Source organism: Prunus dulcis, chromosome 1 (genome assembly GCF_902201215.1).
Source record: "Prunus dulcis chromosome 1, ALMONDv2, whole genome shotgun sequence".
Lineage (NCBI taxonomy): Eukaryota > Viridiplantae > Streptophyta > Magnoliopsida > Rosales > Rosaceae > Prunus > Prunus dulcis.
The window spans coordinates 21884487-21898343 of NC_047650.1; the positions used below are offsets into that span (position 1 = coordinate 21884487).

Below are 13857 nucleotides of genomic sequence, written 5' to 3' on the forward strand. Positions count from 1 at the left end.
GCAGTCCCGTGGCCTCCTTAGTCGTGCAACTGCAAGGCCTAGGTGCCAGTGCTGCCACCTATGATAGTGCCGCCATTCGTGACCATCTCAATGTCATCTCGGGCCATTCCCTAGTCTTGGAGCAAATCCATTCACTTGCTCCTTTGCAACCACACTTGACGTATGCACCCGTGTACACATCTAATGGAACTTTAGCCCATCTGCCATTGGGCCCGATCCACACCTCTATTCCCGACCCGCGCAGTCAAGTGAGCCTTAACTCACGAGTAGATCAGCTTACACAAAGGGTTGACGACCAAAACCATTTAATTGGCCAGCTCCTCAGGCAGATCAACTTCGGTCAAAACCTTGGAGCCCATGACAATGAGAGAAGGATCCGCGATTATACTGGCGAGCATTTTGAGGGATCCCAGACTAGTCAGTCAGAGACAAACTGGCATGGGAGAGAATGAGATTGAGCTGGCGAGACGCAAACATCTGCAAGCCGTACTCTGAGCCGATCGACGATCCATTCAAGACTAGGCACACAGGGGGCACGAGTCCGTGAACGATTGCGTGACGAACGCAACGACCGAAGTTCACTAACCCGCTCGAGAACCAACTTGCGACAACAACTCGTGGAGGAATCTTCGCAAGCTCAATCCACCAATCTGCCTCACGGGCAGGGCAACCGAGGAGGTCAACTTCTTCAAGTCGACGAGGAAGTCAACCATCCCCGCCTGAATCACGAGGGTCGCCAACATGATCGGCAAGCCATGCGCGCGGAGGATGTCGAGAAGCTCGTAAACGACCGACTTCGTAACTTAAAGATTGGTGGAAATTTCGAACATGCTCTACGTAGGGAGGTGGACCAAGCAAACTCTACGCCTTTCACTGCCGAGATCGAGCAAACTGCCCCCCCAAAAAGATTCTCAACGCCTTCATTCACGCATTTCAAAGGGGATTCCGATCCCGATAGCAATCTAAAGCACTTCAAAAGTATCATGATCTTCTACAAGGCTAACGATGCACTGATGTGCAAGGTGTTTGCAATGACTTTGCTAGGAGCAGCCCAAGACTGGTTTTACACCCTGCCATCTGGGTCGATCAGCAGTTTCAAGGAGCTAGCTTATGTCTTCACCAAAGAATACACTTCTTACCGGATGATCAAGAAGAATCCTGACCACCTGTTCAACCTGCAAAAGAAGTACGAAGAATCCCTTCGAGATTACATCAAGAGGTTCAAAGCAGAAAGGGCGAACATCATTGGATGTGACGACCGAATCGCTCATCGGCCTTCAAGATGGGCTTGCCAATTGAGTGTGAGCTGTATCGCGAGCTGACCATCTCTCCCTGCCAAACACTAGTAGAAGTCTTCGCGACAGCAGAGCGCTATGCGCTTTGGGACGATGACCTGACCGCCGCAAAGAAAGCTGCCAAGCAAGCCGATCAACCGGTTGAGCCGGCAAGCCAAAGAAACGACATGATAAAAGACAAGGATGGGGGCAAGCGCGAATTACAGCCTCAGGGAGGTGCTCCAACAACTGAGACCTACACCAAGTTTACTATTCCAATACAGCAGATCCTAGCCCAAGTAAAGAACATGCCTTGGTTGAAGAAACCATCGCCTTTGAAGGGAAACCCAGCCAAGAAGGATACCAGTAGATACTGCGAATTCCATGAAGGGCACGGTCATTACACAAATGACTGCTTCGCTGGAAAAAGCACCTCGAAGAACTGGTCGGAGACGGCCATTGCACGGAATTCATCTCGAAGAACTGGTCGGAGATGGCTATTGCACGGAATTCATTGCAAGGGGGTTATCCAGCAAATCAAAGATCATGACGCGGCTGCCAACGAACCTCCACGAAAAAATTCATACGGATCAGCACGATCTTAGCCGACTTTAAGAGCCCGAGCTGACCACCGAGGAGCAGAAGAGAAAGATCATGTAAGCGACAAGCGAAGGTCTCCCAAGCTGTCACTTGCTACCCAGTCATGGAAGACGATCCCGACATCACCTTTTAAGGGAAGGAAGTTCCAAGACAACGGAATGCCCATCACCTCCGAATGTGCTATCCACGAAGCTCCTCGCCTATCAGCTCGCTCCAAGCAGGCGGCCAGGCCTCCTCACCTCCATTGAAGACAAGTTACTTTTGATGTTACCTCTGCAACTCATCTCTTTTGTTCAATAAAGCAATGTAGTCACGTAGCATCAATACATGTTCAAGCTTTTCTTTCCAATGGAGTGTTCACAAATGCAATCGACACGTCTCCGGACGTAGGCCAAATAGGCCCCTCTCATCGACACGTCTCCGGACGTAGGCCAAACGGGCCGCTCTCATCGACACGTCTCCGGACGTAGGCCAAACGGGCCGCACTCATCGACACGTCTCCGGACGTAGGCCAAACGGGCCCCTCTCATCGACACGTCTCTGGACGTAGGCCAAACGGACCACACTCATCGACACGTCTCCGGACGTAGGCCAAACGGGCAACACACATCGACACGTCTTTGGACGTAGGCCAAATGGGTCACTCTCATCTCATCGACACGTCTTCGGACGTAGGCCAAATGGGCCACACACATCGACACATCTCCGGACGTAGCTCAAACGAGCCACACTCATCGACATTTCTCCGGAAGTAGGCCAAACGGGCCATACTCATGACACGTCTCTAGACGTAGGCCAAACGGGTCACACTCATCGACACATCTCCGGACGTAGGTCAAACGGGCCGCTCTCATCGACGAGTCTCCGAACATAGGCTAAACATGCTCTGACCTGAGAAAAAAATCTTATGGGATGTGCAGAACACACCCGGAGTCTCTCAAGGGGGACCCTGGTGCTCGCCAACTTCCTAAGGGGAATCATTCTACGGGATGTGCAGAACACACCCGGAGTCCCTCAAGAGGGACCCCGGTGCTCGCCAACTTCCTAAGGGAAATCATTCTATGGGATGTGCAGAACACACCCGGAGTCTCTCAAGGGGGACCCTGGTGCTCGCCAACTTCCTAAGGAAAATCATCCTATGGGATGTGCAGAACACACCCGGAGTCTCTCAAGGGGGACCTTGGTGCTCGCCAACTTCCTAAGGGGAATCATCCTACTGGATATGCAGTGCATGCCCGGAGTCCTTCATGGGGGACCCTGGTACTCACAAATCTCTAAAGGATGACGTGCAATCAAAACATAGGCTGGTTACTCAAAGAGTTCACCAGTCAAATATGCAAATTGAAGTTGGAAAATGTAACTGAAATTTCCATAACAAACAAACCAACTGGCCAAGTTCAACAAAAACAAGATGGTCAAATAAAGACCAGTTATTCTAAACAAAAAGCAAACTACAAAAGCTGAAAAGAAACAAAAAAGAGTCTTCGTCTACTTGGAGACGCCAGCAGAAGACCTTTAAGCTGCAGCCTCTTTGGCATCCACCTGACTAGCTACGCCTTCAGCAACTCCATCTGCCTGAATCATGACATCTGCCATCATCTCGTCTACTGCGTCCACCTCTGCTTCATCCTCTCCGGTTACCTGCTCTTCAATTTCCCCTTCCATAGGGGGTGAGTCGGGACAGAGCATCACGATGTCTACATCGTCAATCGCATACAAGGAATCGCAAACTCTTTCCAACTTGGGAGTTCATAAAATTAGCAAGTCAAACACCTCCTCTACGCGGGAGCCCAAGTCTACGAAGGAAGCCCAGTTACAGCTGGACAGCCCAACGGATAATCTACATCTCCTACATGACACCACGCGCCATGCAGAAGCTGGGGGGCATTTGTGGGAACCTAATTAAATCAAACCCTAGGTCAAATAATTCCTACCATTTGGGGATTATTTGACCAAATTGGGAATTGATCAACCTAATTGGGAGTTACTCAATTTAATTGGGAATTATCCAATTAAATTGAACGTTACCTAATTAGGTTGAGATTTGATTTGGTTAATTACCACGATCCAATTAAATGAGGAGTTACCTAATTGAATCGGGATTTGATTTGATGCCTACCACAATTAGGGATTTGATTTACCCTAATAAATCAAATCCCTAATTAATCAAATCAATCCCAAAAAGGGAAGGAATAATTCCCTTCCATCTACGGAATTATTCCTCTGAAACCCTAGCCTCCGAGACCACTATAAAAGCATGGCCACACACAAGGGTGGAGGTACGTCAGAATTACTACTAAAATCTCTACAGAAAATTCCTCTCAAACCCTAGCCACCTCTTCTCTCTCTCTCTTTTACATAAGACTTCGGCCGCCCAGTTTACCCTTAAACACATCTCCGTACCCTAGTTAGCTAGTGTTTTTCTTATAAATACTTGAACTAATTTAGGCATCGGAGGGCCTTTGGCCAACACCCCCCGGGTGTGGTCCTCTTATTTGTTCTATTTTGCAGGGAGAAAGAGGCGGCGAAGAAGAAAATTGAATCTTTCAAAACAAATATTCTCGTGGGGAAATTTGCTCCCACAGCAACCCTCTTCGTTAGCCCACATGGCTTCAAAATGAAAACACTTGTTTCGAAAATTTGGGGCAGGAGCATGAATTTCAGCATGTAAAACCAAGGGCCTTGAGATATAGGTTGGGTTGCTCGAGCCTTAGCCTTCCAAGATAGGCCTTGTCGCCCACCTTGTTTTGGGTGAACACTTTTAGTCGGCCCACTAACTTGCAAACCCCTTTTTTGAAGACAGGATGGGCTGGGCCCAAAATATTGGAACTATGACCGCCCATAATATTGGAGAGAAAACACCACTATTGTCAATGGTATTCTTTCCTTTCTCAACAGTCACTGGCGAGTTAAATGCCAAAGAATCAGCCCCCAAAATCAGCTCATGATTTAAATCTACTTGAATAGTCTCATTACATAATTTATGCCTCTTATGATGGTTAGCCTTAATGGAGCCATTATTCTCATCAATGGTGCCCTGCCGTAACTTATCTTCTTCATCTTGATCCTCTTCCCAGCGCTGGACTTCGTCGGCAAGGCCCAACTCGTTTGAGCTTTGTGCTTTCGTCACCCATCTCGGCCGTAGTGGTCTTGGTGGTTTCATCTCAAATTCATCTAACCATTCTTTGACCTCTACTCTGAGCCATGAGCCAAAGGGTTTGAAATCCCTATGGTTAATAACAGAATCCCGAAGCGAACACTGATTCATAACAATATTACAAATGCAACACATACAACAATAATTTGGAAGCTTTTCTTATTTAGTCAAAATAAGACGACTCCCAACCTCTGGAAAAGTAAAACGCAAACATCATTTCAGGGGTTGAGTAATATCAATAATAACCTTACTTCTCAGAAAACTTCCCAAACAAGTACCTCCTCTCCTAGAATTAGTATCAATAAACCTCCCTAAGATATCACCAATGAGTTGCCAAGTATCCTCTCCATATATGCTAGAGGGACACCCTTCCCTCTAACCCAAAAAGTTTGTGTAGTGAGGGGACCCGATAGGGGTCTTCTAAACCATAAGTTTCATCCAATATCAAAAGAGCATTCTCAAAAGTCCAAGGACTACCTTTAACCACACAATTTCTGTCACTGGACATAAAAGAAAACAAAAATCACCCATGCTCCAACTAGTAGATCTCTACACAAGCTCTTAGTGACCAAAGCTTCTTCACAGTCCTCATAAAGAATTGTATCTTAAAATCCTTCAACGTGAGAAGCCTCCCAACTAAGAAGAAACGTCGAGCTTGCCTGTTGTTTCCAATAGGCCGCTCAACTACTATAGGCATGTTTTCATTCTCAGTGAGATCGAGTTGCATGGTAAGTTTGTCTACAATTGCATCCATGGCAGCAAATAGACAATCAAAACTCTTACCCAACGAACAGAATAAAGCTGCCCACAGTGACATACACTCAACTAAATTAATTTAAACTAAAAAATTATTTATTTATAAAAACAAAACCCAGTAATCCCCCCCTCCCCCTTTTTTTTTTTTTTAGGACCTTTCCGATTGAAAGGGGCGATAGCATATTAAACTCACACACACAACACGGATGCTAGGACTCGAACTCAGGACCTTGCCTGAGGGAGTAAATACTCCAAACCACTACACTAATGGGTCCTTTGCTGTTTGTACATTTTTTATTCAAGAACACCCCGTACCATTTTTGGCCAAATTATCAACCATTGGATAAGTAAGTTGAGATGTGGGTTAAATCCACACCATTGAATGCTGTAACCGGTTAAAAGGGTTGCTGTAGGTAAAAGTGAATAAAATAAAAATTGAACAAAAAAATAAAAACAAAACAAGAAAAGAAAAATAGAACGATACAAAGGGAGAAAGGGCAAAGACGATGTTGAACTACTGAAGCAATCCCACCAACTCTCTCTTTCATCTCTCCCTCTCTTCCCCTACCTGTGAATCGCTTGATTCTGTGGATGAAATTGAGAAGATCTTAAATCTCTTGGTCCCTCTCTCTCTCTCTCTGTCCATCTCTCTCTTCGTCCGTATCTCTCTTCGTCCCCCTCTCTCTGTCTACCTCTCTGCTCCTCTCAGTCATCAGTTCAAACCCTAGAAAATTGGGGATTTTTCCAATATCAAAGGTCAGTTTGCTTTTTCTATTCCTTTTGTCTTTTGGTTTCTGGTTTTTTTTTTTTGGATAGTTGGGTTTTATTTGTTGGTAATGTGATTTTTTGTTTAAATTTGATAATGGGTTTCTTTTGATTCCCCTGTTCTTGTTTTGTGACCTTGTTGTTCCAGAAACTCAAATTTTATGACTGGCATAGATCTATTATTGTGAATTTGTGATTAATTAGGATAAGTAGTCCCAATAGATGAAAGGTTGAGAAGCTCATATGAGAATTTTTATGGCAAGGCCAAGGAGAGGGAAATAAGTGCAGTTGGTGAAGTGGGAGTTAGTGTCAAAGGATGATTAGGGGTACTATCGTATTGTAAGTGGTGGTTCACATTACCCCTTTATCAACGAAAAATAGACACAATGTAACTTTATTGCACTGGAAAAAAATATGATGTGGACCGTGGATTATCTTGGGGAAAGGATTAATATTTGTTTGATTCGGGTCTTTATGCTATCCATAGAAGAACTTGAGCTGGAACGATTTAGGAATAAAGTTGGAATGACCATTTTAGGACTGAAGTTGCTAGAATGAGTATTGATTTGTGTATATTGAATCTAGGAAAGTCTATTTATGCTGTTAAACTGCATGCAAAGTCTGAGATTTTGCTATTGATTTCCTTATCTTCTTTCAATTATTGTAATCTGAGAGTTCATTTTTGCTCATATAATAACATATGTCATGGTTTGGTTTTTATTTTTTTCTTTTGTAGGATTGACCAATCTTTCAGTCACAGCTTAGAATCCATCCTATCATTCAACTCAATTGTGTTATCCTTTTCCTTTATTACATTCATTAGTATTAGCTTGGCAACAAGGTCAATAGAACCTGTTAACAAATATTTAATAACCATTAGAAGCTTTCATCCACTGCTTCTGGGAAATGCCTCCCCGAGTTGTTTATTGCGAACTATGTATAGGTACATGGGTCTGTAATTATTTTTGTTGATGAACAGATAGTGGAAGTAATGACCCAGATTGTGGTTGAAAAAGTGCTTAGTTCATATTTCAATATGTAGGCATATGTTGAAAATTTTGGAGCGGAGCAAGGGATGTGGAGGTGGATCTTATTTGGGATAGGCTTCGTTTTTGGGATTCCCTTTGGCCGTTGGTATCTTCAGAAGTTAAGGATTGTTCCTTTCAAGGTATATTGTATTATTAGAATTCTGCTGTCAACTACAAGTTTTGTTCGTCTAGTGCCATGTATCTTTGTTAAGTTGTTTACCTAGTATAGCTAGACCAGTGGACAACTTGTCCCTTGTATTGTTATGTTCTCTTCTTAATGAAATTATGTTTCTTATTACAAAAAAAAAAAGGACAATGAAGTGATTGAGAGAGACAGTGAGTTGGAAATTGAACAAGAATAATGCAATCGTAAGTTCGAAATTGCAATACCCATCCGTAATCTTGTAATTGAGTGTTCCATAAAATTGTAAAACCCATCTGTTTTGGACAGCTGTGTTTCATAAAATTGTAAAATCCATCCGTAATCTTGTAATTGACAAACAGTTAGTGGGAAATTGAAACTGAATAATGCAATTGACAAACAATAAGTTGGAAATTGTAAACATGCAGTTATCATGCGTGCCTATTTTCTTCACTTTTGACTTCGTTTTCCACATGATTTCACTTCCCATTCCCCATTCCTAATGCTTTTGTAACCCCAAAGTGAAGAAGTTTTTTTTTTGGGTCAAAAAAATGCGATTTTTGGCCTTTGTAAATATGTTGTAAACATGTATTTAAAATATATTAAAATTAAGAAAATAAATTTATAAAGGGAAGGTGGGACATTAGATAAGTAAATTCGGTCCTTATCCTTGTAAACCAAAGGGTTTACAATAGTAAGGACTCGTATGCAATTGACAAACAGTTAGTGGGAAATTGAAACTGAATAATGCAATTGACAAATAGTAAGTTCAAAATTACAATTGACAAACAGTAAAGTGGAACATTTGGAAGGTAAATTAGGTCATTATACTTATAAACACAAACGTTTAAAATATTAAGGTCTCGTATTACTCTACGTTAAACAGGTGTGTTCCATAAGAGTATAAAACCCATCCTTAATATTGTAATATCGTAATTTACAAAGATAAAGACATCTAGTTAAGGTAACTTGGGACATTAGGAAAGTAAATTGAGTCCTTGTACTTGTATAAGAATAGGGTACTTGGTGGAATAAATTTGGTCTTTGCCACTGTAAACAAGGGAATTTACAACATATAGGACTTCTGTTATATTGTTATGGACAGAGGGGTTCCATAAAGTTATAAAAGAGATCCTTAATCTTGTAATATCGTAATTTACAAAGGAAATGACCCCCAATACAATGTTAAGGTAAGAATGACCCTTGGAGTAGTAAATTGAGTCATTATCCTTGTAAACAAGTACGTGATTACAACATTAAGGATTTGTATTATACTAAAATGGACATAGTCGTTCCATTACATTGTAAAAGCCATCCTTAATCTCGTAATACCATAATTTACAACAACAAGGAACCCTTGTATAAGAATAGGGTAACAGTGGACCTTGGTGGAATAAATTTTGTCATTATTCTTGTAAACACAAGGCTTTACAGTATTAAAGACCTCTTTTACAATGTTTTGGACCTCGATGTTCCATAAACTTGTAAAGTGTATCCATAAACTTGTAATATCATAAATTACAATAGAAAGGATCTCTATTACATGGTTAAGGTAATTGTGGACCTTGGAGATGTAAAATTGGTACTTATTCTTGTAAATGCAATGGTTTATAACATTAAGGACTCATATTACAGTGCTTTGGACGTAAGCTCTCCATAAACTCGTAACGCAGATCCTTAATCTCGTACATTACAAGATTTGGGTTCTCATTTATGATTTTTTGCACCATGATTACAAGTTTGAGGTTCTTCCTTATCCATAGCGTTGTAATATCCTGATTTACAATTGAAATGATCCCTCTTACAATGATAAGGTAAGGGTAGACTTTAACGTTGTAAATGTTGTCCTTATTCATGTAAACACAAGGGTTTACAGTATTAAAGACCTCTTTTACAATGTTTTGGACCTCGATGTTCCATAAACTTGTAAAGTGTATCCATAAACTTGTAATATCATAAATTACAATAGAAAGGATCTCTATTACATGGTTAAGGTAATGGTGGACCTTGGAGATGTTAAATTGGTACTTATTCTTGTAAATGCAATGATTTATAACATTAAGGACTCATATTACATTGCTTTGGACGTAAGCTCTCCATAGACTCGTAATGCAGATCCTTAATCTCGTACATTACAAAATTTGGGTTCTCATTTATGATTTTTTGTACCATGATTACAAGTTTGAGGTTCTTCCTTATCCATAGCGTTGTAATATCCTGATTTACAATTGAAATGATCCCTCTTACAATGATAAGGTAAGGGTAGACTTTAACGTTGTAAATGTTGTCCTTATTCTTGTAAACACAAGGGTTTACAGTATTACGGACCTCTTTTACAATATTTTGGACCTCCATGTTCCATAAACTTGTAACGTGTATCCATAAATTTGTGATATCATAAATTACAATAAAAGGATCTCTATTACAAAGTTGAGGTAATGGTGGACCTTGGAAATGTAAACGTGGTTCATATTCTTGTAAACGCAACGGTTTACAACACTGAGGACTTTTATTACAATGGTTTGGACATAAGCGTTCTATAAACTTGTAAAATGGATCCTTAATCTCGTAGATTACAATATTTTGATTCCTATTTACAAGTTTTTCCACCATGATTACAACTTTAAGGTTCTTTATAATCCATAATCTTGTAATGTTACTATTTACGTTAGAAATGATCTATCTTACAATGTTAAGGTAATGGTGAACCTTGGAGAAGTAAATTTGGTTCTTATTCTTGTAAATATAAGGTTTACAATATTAAGGACCTCTTTTACAATGTTTTGTACGTCAACATCTCAAATGTTGTAGACTTGTAGAGCTTGTGTTTACAAGATTATGAATATACTTTACAAGTTTATGGAACATTGAAGTCCAAAACATTATAAAAAGGGTCCTTAATATTGTAAACCTTTGTGTTTACAAACAGTGTCATGGAAATTGAAAAAGAATAATGCAATTGACAAACAGTGTCATGGAAATTGATCCAAAATAATGCAATTGACAAAGTGTGATGGAACTTGTTGGAAATTGAACATGAATAATGAAATTGACAAACAGCGTGATGGAAATTGAACATGAAGAATGCAATTGACAAACAGTGTCATGGAAATTGAATAAGAACAATGCAATTGACAAAGTGTGATGGAACTTGTTGGAAATTGAACATGAATAATGAAATTGACAAACAGTGTGATGGAAATTGAACATGAAGAATGCAATTGACAAAGTGTCATGGAAATTGAATAAGAATAATGCAATTGACAAACAGTGTGACGGAAATTGAACCACAATAATACAATTGACAAACCGTCTGTTTGAAATTGCAAACGTCCATCTATGCCTATTTTATTAACTTTTGGCTTGGTTTTCCACCGGATTTCACTTCCCATTCGAAATAGTTTTGTAACCCCAAAGTTTATCTTTTTTTTAGGTTCAAAAAATGTAATTTTTGTCCTCTGTTAATATTTTGTAAACATATCTTTCATTTATAATTAAAGAAAAAAATAAATGTATAAAGCTAAGGTGGGATAGTAGAGAAGTAAATTACGTCCTTATCTTTGAAAACAAATGAGTTTACAATAGGAATGACTCGTATTACAGTATTGGACATTTGTGTTCCATTATATTATAAAATCAATTCTTAATCGTGTAATATCGTAATTTACAAAAAAAAAAGGACATGTGTAAGGTAAAGTGGAACATTCAAAAGTTAAATTGGGTCTCTATACTTGTAAACACGCATGTTTACAATATTAAGGTCTCGTATTACTCTTTTATGGATAGTTATGTTCTAGAAGATTGTAAAACACATCCTTAATGTTGTAATATTGTCATTTACAAAGAGAATGACGTCTATTACAATATTAAGGTAACTAGGGACATTAGGAAAGTAAATTGGGTCCTTATAAATGTAAACACAAATGTTTACAATTTTAAGGTCTTAGATTACTCTGTTTAGGACAGTCATGTTCCACAAGATTGTAAAAGTTATCCTTACTCTTGTAATATCATAATTTACAAAGATAAAGGCATGTAGTATAATACATGTAGTATAATATTAGGGTAAAGGGGAACCTTCGAAAGGTAAACTAGGTCCTTATACTTGTAAACTCGGATGTTTACAAGATTAAGGTCTCATATTACTCTTTTATGGATAGTTATGTTCCAGAAGATTGTAAAACACATCCTTAATGTTGTAATATTGTAATTTACAAAGAGAATGACTTCTAGTACAATATTAAGGTAACTAGGGACATTAGGAAAGTAAATTACAATTTTAAGGTCTTAGATTACTCTGTTTAGGACAGTCATGTTCCACAAGATTGTAAAAGTTATCATTACTCTTGTAATATCATAATTTACAAAGATAAAGGCATGTAGTATAATATTAGGGTAAAGGGGAACCTTCGAAAGGTAAACTAGGTCCTTATACTTGTAAACTCGGATGTTTACAAGATTAATGTCTCGTATTACTCTTTTATGGATAGTTATGTTCCAGAAGATTGTAAAACACATCCTTAATGTTGTAATATTGTAATTTACAAAGAGAATGACTTCTAGTACAATATTAAGGTAACGAGGGACATTAGGAAAGTAAATTGGGTCCTTATACTTGTAAACACAATTGTTTACAATATTAAGGTCTCGGATTATGCTTTTTTAGATATTTATGTTCCATATATTTGTAAAATCCATACTTAATCTTGTAATATCGTAATTTACAAAGATATGAGGAACCTTTGTATAAGAATAAGGTAAACATGTACCTATTATGGACATAGGCATTCTCCTTGTACTTAAAATGCAATTGCATATTGGCATGCAATTGGTTGCTTCCTGGTTGTCAATTACATAGTCTCTGTTTGTTAATGACTGAAATCGCCATAATATTGATAATAATAACTACAAGTAGTTACTTAAAATAAAAGTTCGTAAATGATTAAACTAATATTTTCTATTTGTTACTTATTTATGTCGATCCGTATGACCTAATACTTTCTATTTGTTATAACTTGTATTTATTTTACCCTTAATTAATTCAATTATTTTTTAGGGGAAATAAACTTGTCCAAATGTATGGTACAATTGAAATGTTATAACTTGTCCAACTATATGGTACAATTCAAATGTTATAAAAACTCGTAAAAAATTAAACTAATATTTTATATTTGGACTTGGACAAGAAGTCCTTATTAAACTCATAAAGCCACTTGGAAACACCCTCACGCCAGCTTGCACTCCAATGTCTCAACATCCATCATGCCAACTTGCAATCTCGTGTACATTTCCTTATTTTGCTACAAAATGTTCAAATTCAAAATAATAAAACTTGGGTATCTTTATATAAATCCAAATAATTTTAACAAAAAAATAGTTTTAAGAAGAAAAAAAGCTTAACATGTGATAACTATAATACTTTGTAACTTCATTTATGTTTGTCCATTATAGCTTGTAATTGCGCAATTGGATTGTAAATGAGATTGCTTGGCTTGTCAATTGCAAGACACAAATGCAAATGACACTTCCTGTTTGTCAATTGAATTTACAAATCACATACTGTATTGACATTCTTAAATTTGAAAATCATTTGTGCATTCCTTCATTATTGAAAAGTGAGACATGACTTAGCATATAAAAATTATATTTTTGTAGCATGAGAGCGTAGAGAATGTCAGATCACAAGGAGTTCATAGGAATTTTCAGTATTTTTTTTTTTTGAATTTTTGAATTTATTTATTATGATTTTTAGAAGTTAAAGATTACAAGATTTTAGACGGAGGTTACAAGGTTTTATTATGATTTTTATTTATTATGATAGAGGTTACAAGGTTTTAGATATTATGTTCCCATAATGTCGTAAACAATATCCCAAAAATTGTAAGTTACAAGATTGTAATTGCACGATTGGAATGCACATGAGACTGCTTTGTTTTTTAATTACAAGACGTAAATGGAAATGACACTACCTATGTCAATTGCATTGGCAAATCATATATTGTATTTTACACAAATTAAAAAAAAAACTAAATGCCAAATTCAAGAAGGAAAAAAAAAAACTGAACTACAATCAAAGATCTGAAGGCTAAAAACAACAGTAGAAATAGAAAAAAAAAAAAAATTTGAACTACATTC

At 38.3% G+C, this 13857-nt stretch overlaps 1 long non-coding RNA gene across 1 annotated transcript; it reads left to right on the forward strand.

Moving 5' to 3' along the window:
• The first annotated feature begins 6461 nt into the window (after positions 1-6461).
• LOC117615719 lies at positions 6462-7878 on the forward strand. Its single transcript, XR_004584050.1, has 2 exons — positions 6462-6543; positions 7289-7878. It is a non-coding gene; the product is annotated as an uncharacterized LOC117615719 (long non-coding RNA).
• The last annotated feature ends 5979 nt before the right edge of the window (positions 7879-13857 follow it).